Genomic DNA, 8324 nt, shown 5'->3' with positions numbered 1-8324 from the left:
GGTCAGAGTAGATGATCATAATGGTCCCTTCTGACCTTAGTCTATGAGTCTATTAGTTCAGCAAGTAATAAAGGACTGAATCATGTGGATCTAGTTAATTCTCTTCAAATACATCTAGTAGCATTTTATTACAGGAAGAAGGATACTAATTTCCTGTAATAGATAGAGTCCAATAGATGTGGAATTGTCAGTGGTATGAGAGACTCTGCCTATACCCACGATCGGTTGGTGAGTGTAGTATCTCTGCCCCAATCTTGGCCGTACTGAAGGCCATACTTTATATTTTAGGATTAAAGAGCCTAATAACCTCCCCCATTCCCAAAAGAGATGCATCCTTTTTTTGCAAGAGGTAATTCTCCATTTTTGCTTGGACCTTACCAAAAAGCATGATTTAGAGTATTAATTCTGGGGTATCAGGGGGGAGAGAGATGGGCTGGAGGGAGGAGAGAGAGCCTGAGCTCAGCACAAAATAGTCCAGACAATTTATTCACATACACAGCCTCGATAGGGTCATCAAGAACCTGCCCCTCCACAGGTCTGTAACAATCAAACCTAATCAAGAGCCCACAGCTAACTAACCAAGGGGGACTTTTCTTCACTAGAAAATTAGGTCAGTTTAGCACACAAACATGAGTAGTTGCTTTAACTTCTGTGATGTAGAACATAACTTTGTAGTCAGTGTAGATGGGGACAGTGTAGATGCTGCCTGTCACTGCTATTCAGGTTTATACAGGGCAAGTGTGGCTAACTGCAGTCAGCTGGTCATAGGTAACGCTGGTTTCAGTAAGGTTTACTCACAACCTGCTGGCATGATCTGAAACCCAACAGCCCTGGTCTGCGCTGACTGTTAAGTCGTGTTTAACTTCAGGTTTGTTAATGAGAGTCCTCAAATGTGGCCGAACTTTCTAGTGAAAACAAGCCTTGAAAGTCTAGGTTAAGCTTTCATGCCAATGAGCTCCACTCCCCGATTAGCAGTGCTGCGGGTCAGCTCCTCCAAGCTCCCGCTGAGCCCAGAATTAGGGCAGAGCTCCTTGCAGCTTTGGGTGCTGTGTAGAATGCTGCCTGTCACTGCTATTCAGGTTTATACAGGGCAAGTGGCAGCACTTTTACCTTGTTATATCAGATGACACCATTTGAATGACAATATGAGAGTATAAATGATCTAATTATCTGACACCTTCCATGAAAGACTCCCTGTTCCAACACTTGTCTTCTGTCACCAGACGTCACCGGTGTGGTGCTCTGCTCTGTTCAGTGTTGATAACAGTCGGCTGCGTGCGTGTGTTCCCTCTGTGTGCTGCCCCAGTTCTGCAGATCACTGACACAGCAGACCCCAAGAGAACCCCCAATGATCACAGACTCCAATGAGGTACGAAGGCACTTGGTCAGGTTTATTGTCAAACAAAGCACAGTAATAGTTTCCCGCAGACTCTACAGGACATACTACGAATATGTGCCCCCAACAATGGACTGGCTCAGTCAGTGGCAGGACTTAACACTGCCCCCTAGGCCAGACAAAGACAACTCTTCTGGGGTACACTTTTTTTATACACAGGTACAAACAAGTTACACATCACTCCCAACGTATAGAGATGCAACCCCTCTACGTGTTAGGTGCTGCCTCTCACCTTGTACATGTTGGTTCAAACAAAACATCTCTATCCATCATATTACCCTTTTAACCCTGTCTTTAGGATGGGTGAGCATGTTCCTTGTTATCTATGTGGAATGTTGTAGTGGGCCTAAGACGGGGAAAAATGCTGGGACTGATGGTCCCCGCAAACTCCTTCACTATGTTCAATCTAAAGGGATCTGCAATCTGCACCATTTTATAAAAATTAGATGAGGCTCTCATTCTCCCTGCCAAGTTGCCAGTGTGGCCCTCAGCTGGCCAAAGTATGAACCACTTCTCCAGGTGCCAAATATACCATAACCTTGTCAACTGGGATCTCTGGCTGGCTACTTTACCCAACACATATGCAAAATTTATTGAAACAGCAAATGAAGTGTTGCCAAGGAAACCTGAGCCATTAAACTCCAAAAGCATAATTTATAAGAAATAAATGTGATTGTAAACATTCTCTTTCTCTATTAGTGCTGTGAAAACCCTAATGAAATAGTCTTGCATTCTTCCAGCTAATGGAAACAATGTGTCTGGGGAATGAAAGGGTGAAATGGGAAATTACAAGACATTTAGCTCTGTCTGGGATAGAGCAAATGGGAGCGGAGGCGTTGGTGTGTTTTCTCCCTCACATCAATAATGTATTGAATGCTTGATTCTCCACGTATGTTATAAATCAGGACTAACTCAGCTGAAGACAGTGCAGTCATGTTAGTGTAAAGTCAATGTAAGCCGGAGGAGGATCAGGGCCAGGGTTTCTAGAAGAACCTTTAGAATATGACAATACAAAAAAACAGGGAAGGAGAGAATTAGACAATTGGAAATGTTTTTATATTAGCTTGTTTTAATACCTTAGAAATTTAAAATTAGATTTCCTTCTTTCCTTTCCCCATCATCACTGGTGGTATAGGCCACCATATTCAGACGAGAACTTTGAAGGCTGAAGTGGAGAAGGGTTCCATGTGAACAGCAATTGAACATGGGTCAGTCGGTCCTAAGAGATAGGCGAGTGCTGTTCCGAAGGGACGGGTGATGACTTCAAAAGGTGTTGGTTGACATAGACAGCAGGACGGTGGCCAGGGAAGTTGGAATCTGCTAAGGAGTGTGTAACAACTCACCTGCCAAATCAACTAGCCCTGAAAATGGATGGTGCTGGAGCGCCGGGCCCGTACCCAGCTGTTGCCAGCAATGAGAGCCGTGGGGGCTACACCGCGACGAGTAGGAGGGCTGCTGCGGAGCGCCTTGAAGCCTAGGGCGTGGGCCCGGGTGGAGCCGTTGCAGGTGCAGATCTTGGCCATACTGACCATGGCAAGTCCCCAGCCTTTAAGAACTTCTTGTCATGTGAGGCAGCGAAATCTGCAGGTCCTTCTTGAAGCAGACACAACACTAGAGGTAGGTACAACAGAGGGCTTTCCTCATGGAGTTGGTGGTGAAAGCAGATTCTGGCCCCAGATTCCAGATGCCTGGATCTGTGGAGGACCAGAGGCAGTTGAAATCTGTCCCAGCATCAACTTCAAAACCAGACAAAGGGTCACTAAGGCCTGCGGCTTCCTCGTCTGGGAAGCACAGATGGATCAATATCAGAATAAAAGTCTTAAAAGGAGAAGAGGTAAAAATCACCCTCCCTGGATCTGGCTTCCAGGCCACATAAGGCTACCAGGCTGTCAGATGTTGAGTGTCTCAAAACTTAGGAAAACTTCCCTGAGCACTTTGAAGCCAATATCAGCTGAGCAGATCTGTCCACAATAGAGGCCCTGCCTAGCCATGCCATGGCTGTTTTAGCCTCCTCAGTACCAAGGCAGTCAGAAAAATCACTGGCAAGTGTGGTACTGGGTAGAAGTCTGACTCTGGTGCTGGCCATTCTATTGCCTACAGCACCGGCTCCCATGTGGTACCTTCCACAATGACCTGTGTGTGACTTCTGGGCCCACATTCACCCCAATGCAGTGCAGGTTCCTGGTCCCAGTGACTTTGGTGGTTCCACCATCCAGCCAGGGCCTCCCTACACCTATGGTGCAAGCAGCACGCTTCCTAAAAGACTGTTCTTTCTCTTATCTTCTAACTCTCAGGAAAGTAGTCAGCCATGCCTGGTCAGGTTTCAAGGCTCAGCAAATTTGATCTTGCCCAGGGAAATAAGAGGTGTGTAACCACAGCTGAGGGTGGAATATGATACCAAACATTGTGGGGCCTAGTGCCACATGAGTATGGCATGTGGAACATGTGGGTCCCATAGGGACCGCAGGACAACCTGGGACCAGCCTCTCCACCGCACTTATGATGCAAACAGTCACCCCTGTGCCAGAGACTGACATGTCCCCTCTGCATCCTTGGGACCAGAGCCAGGAGCAGGTGGCTCCAGTGGGTCCAGGGCAAAGGACTGATGCTGCTGCTCATGACCCTGTCACCTCCAGATGATGCTGTGCTTCAAGATCTGTCAGCTACCGCTGAGGACTGCAAGATAGACCAAGAGTTCATGAGACTGGTAGCAGTGGCCTTGGAGATACTTATTCCTCAATATCCTACACTTGCTGGTGCTGGGATGCATAGCCATCCTGATCAATGAGGGGCTACTGGATCCTATGAAAGCCCTATCGTGAAAACCAGCATCACTGGCACCAATGTCCAAATGGACAGAAATGTGGTACCAGGTCCTGACTACCAGCTATAAACAGTTCTGATTTTACCAGGTATCAGGATCCCTAATGATGATGATGGCCAATAAAAGAATCCATCAGGGTTATCAAAAACAATCCTCAAGATCAAGGAGGCAAAGTGTCTTGACCTGCTGGAGGGAAGGAATCCTACTACACTTTGAGCCTCCAGATGAGGATCTCAAACTACCAGGCAGTCTTGGCAAAATATGACCACATCTAACTGGTATGTCTTACAATCATTCATTGGCAAATTGCTGTAGGACTGCAGGGATGATTTCCAAACTATCCTGGCAGATGGTTGTTTGCTGGCCAGAACTGCACAAAAAACTATCTTGGACACAGTAGACTTTGTGTCCAGGGTGACGGCAATAGTGGTCATGCCACTCAGCTCCCCCAGCTAGCCTCAGTAGGCACCCTGAAAGAATTACAAGCGACTACTGAGGACCTGCCATTCAAGGGCTGCTCATTCTTCCACAAGAAGACTGACAGAGCAATGAGATCCCTCTTTAACATTCTAGGGCCACCTGCAGATCCTTGGAGGTCTATGCCCTGGCTTCCAAAAGAAGTCATCTCAGTCCCCAACCTTATCAGTAGCAGCCTTTCTTCCAGTATAGGCTGTCTGAGCCCCTGGGCCACAGGCAGAAGCCCATGAGAATAAAATCCATGGGGGAAGTCTACTTCTCAGTTGTACCACCCTGCTTCAGCATTGACTAGGCAGCAGATCTGATTCGGTGCCTGAAGACAGCACACAATTAATTCTGCTATCCTTGCCCTCCCTTCCATTCAGCAACTGTCTGGCTTACATCCACCAGGCCTGCTCCAGCATCATCTCAGACCACTAGGTTTCGGAATTTGGTCCAGAGAGCCTATGCCATTCAGTTCCTCTCCCTTGCCCCCCAATTTCATCATCCCTCTTCAGAGACCCTTCCAACAAAAGCTTGCTTTAACAAGTGCACCCCCTCTTTCCTTTGGGTGGTCTAGAGAAGGTTCTACTCAAGGTACTTCCCCTTTCCCAAGAAGACTGGGCAGCTTTGACCAATATTGGACCTCAGAGTCTTGAACACCTGTATCAAGAAACTCAGGTTCAAGATGGTCTCTTTCTTGTCTATCATCCCTCCCTAGACCAGAAGGACTGGTATGCAGCCCTCAACCTCAAGAATGCAAATTTTCACATCATGATACACCCTGCAGACAAGTACTTCCTGAAGTTTGTGCTGGACGACAGTCACTACCAATACTGTATTTTACCCGTCAGTCTCTCTGTAAGGTCCTTATTTTTATGGTTGGTGGCAGCCTGCCTCAGAAAGTCAGGTGTCCAAGTGTTCCCCTACTTGGACGACTGACTGACTACAGGCGCCACTCAGTATCTCGAGTCCAGACCTACATTATTCTCTAGCTATTCATGTGTGTATGGGCCTGCTGTTGAATGAGAAGGAAGTCATTGTTGACACCTACATGGCAGATAAAGTTGATTGGGGCTGTACTCTGCATGCAGACAACTGCTTATCTACAATCTCTGTTTCCGCATGCAGTTCCAGCCAGTGATGTGAGTAAGATCCTGGCTCAGACTATTGGGTCTTATGGTGGCATGTACATTTCTTATCCCATAGGCAAGGCTCTGCTTCTGGTGACTTCAGGGATGTTGTCTTGGGTAGTACACAAAAGACACATTACCTAGGCAGAGTGATGCATTTCCCTTCAGTCACTAGACCGATCAAAGGACCCTGGCACTGTTTGCAAGGGGGACCCATACAGCCCCGGTTTGCCCATGGAAACCATGATCACGGAAACCTCCATGTTCAAATGGGCGGGGGGGTGCTTATGGCAGTCTCATGGTTCAGGGATTGTGGTCAATTATGAAGACAGCTTTATGCATAAATATTCTAGAATACAGGTCCATATACAGATAATATTTGGCCTTTCTTGGTAATGCTGGACAATATGGCATCAGTCTTCTATCTAAACAGGCAGGAAGGGAGCTAGTCTCAGGTCTTGTGCCAGGAGGCCCTCCAGCTTTCGGACTTTACCCTGACAGCAGTCCCTCCCCGGGGATGAACAGTGTGAAGGGAGATGGCCTGAGCAGATACTTTCGGAACACTCACAAGTGATTAGTGCATGAGGGAATCCTTCAGGACATCTTCCAGCGATGGGGAGGTTCCCCACATGGACCTTTTTGCAACAGTGGCAAAAAACAAGCGTTGCTGCTTCTGTTCATGCAGGAGGGGGCACAGTCCCAGCTCTCTCTCTGATGCTCTTCTCCTTACATGGATGAACGGACTGTTCTATACATTCCCTGCCATTTCCCTGCTCCCCAAAGTGCTGTGGAAGATCAGGCAAGAGAAAGCTGGATTATTCCTGATATCCCTGGGTTGGCTGTGCCAAATGTGGTTCAGGGATCTCCATGACCTCTCTAGAATACTGCCAATCCCTCTACCCTTGATTCCTGACCTAGTTTGGAACAAGGGCTCAGTCTTGCACCTGAACTTCAGCTCCCTCCACTCGACAGCATGGCTGCTCACTGGTTGACACTAGTGGAGAAGAGCCTTTCATCAGATCCTTATTAGTAGCAGGAAGGATTTCACTAGGTTCACCTAGCTCTCTAAATGGATGAGGTTCACCTGCTGGGTGCAAGAGCACCAGATATACCCTTTACATTCTGGGATACTGGAGATCTTGCTGCACCTGAAGAACTCTGGGCTCTCTGAGTTCACTGTGGGTTCACCTGGTGGCCATTTCCATGATTCACCCACCAAGTGACCAGTGCTCAGTCTTCTCTCACCTGATGGCAAAGGGGTTCCTGAAGGGCATCTCGATACTGTACCCACCAGTCAGGGACATGGCCCCAGTGTGAGACTTTAAACTGGTCCTCTCAAAGCTGATGGATGCCCCTTCTGCACCTATGGCTATGGGCTCACTGCCCTATCTCGCCAGAAAAGTGTCCTTTCTCTTGGCAATTACATCTGTCAGGAGGGCCAGGAACTGCAGACTCTGATGGTTGAGCCACGTTATACAGTCATTCATAGTGTTCAAAGAGTCTCCAAAGTTTCTATGAGATTACACCCCAGATTTCTTCCCCGGGTTGTGTCCAAATTCCACACCAACAAGATCATCCACCCCAAGCCTCATGCTGGGAGAGCAGAGCAGAGGCTGCACCCACTGGGCATCCACTGGGCCATATTCTACCTGGACTGGACAAGGCCTTTGAAAAATCTGCCAGGTGGTTTCTTGCTTACACAGAGAGAATCAAAGGACGGCCCATGTCTATGTAAAGAATATCAAACTGGATTACTCAATGCAACGGGTCATGTAACTGGTTAGCAGGTAGGCAGCTGCCTGACAGAGCGACAGCTGCCTCCACCAGGGCACACTCCACCTTCGTGGTCTTTGCAGCAAACTTGCCAATTGAGAATATTTGGAAAACAGTGACCTGGTCACACATTCATGATGCATTACAAGTTGGTGAATGTAGCCAGGGACTCTGCAAGATTTGGAAGAGCTCTGTTACAGTCTACATTTACAGAGACTTCCTGTACCTGCCCCCAATGATACTACTGCGTGGGAGTCACCAACTGTGGAATATGTACACAGATGAGCAGTCAAAGAAAGAAGAGGTCACTTAGCTGTACAGTAACTGATGTTGTTCTTTGTGATGAGCAGTCCGTATACGTATTCCACAGCCCACCTGCCATCCCTGCTACTTCAGAGTCCTGATGTCAGTCTCCTGTGGAGGTGAAGGAACTGGTTCTGATGAGGCAGCTCTGCCCATTGTACCTTTTGTGAAGTGAATGAGGAAAGGAAGGGTTACATGTGCTGCCCCAATAGATAGCGCTGGCTAGAAAATTCTCCGACATGTGTGCACTGGATGTGCATTCACCAGCTGTGGAATATGTACACAGATTACACATTTCGAAGAACATCCATTACTGTGCAGGTAAGTAATATCTCTTTTTCACCAGTGTCCCTCAGGGCTAAAGAAGGTTACAGAGTGCAATAACTGGGATAGGTAACCTTGGGCTCCAAGTGATGCTCAAAGTGTTTGGAATGAATAA

This window comes from Mauremys mutica, chromosome 16 (assembly GCF_020497125.1).
Source record: "Mauremys mutica isolate MM-2020 ecotype Southern chromosome 16, ASM2049712v1, whole genome shotgun sequence".
NCBI classification, from domain to species: domain Eukaryota; kingdom Metazoa; phylum Chordata; order Testudines; family Geoemydidae; genus Mauremys; species Mauremys mutica.
The sequence above is the reverse complement of the archived record's forward strand: the minus strand, read 5'-3'. Positions refer to the sequence as shown.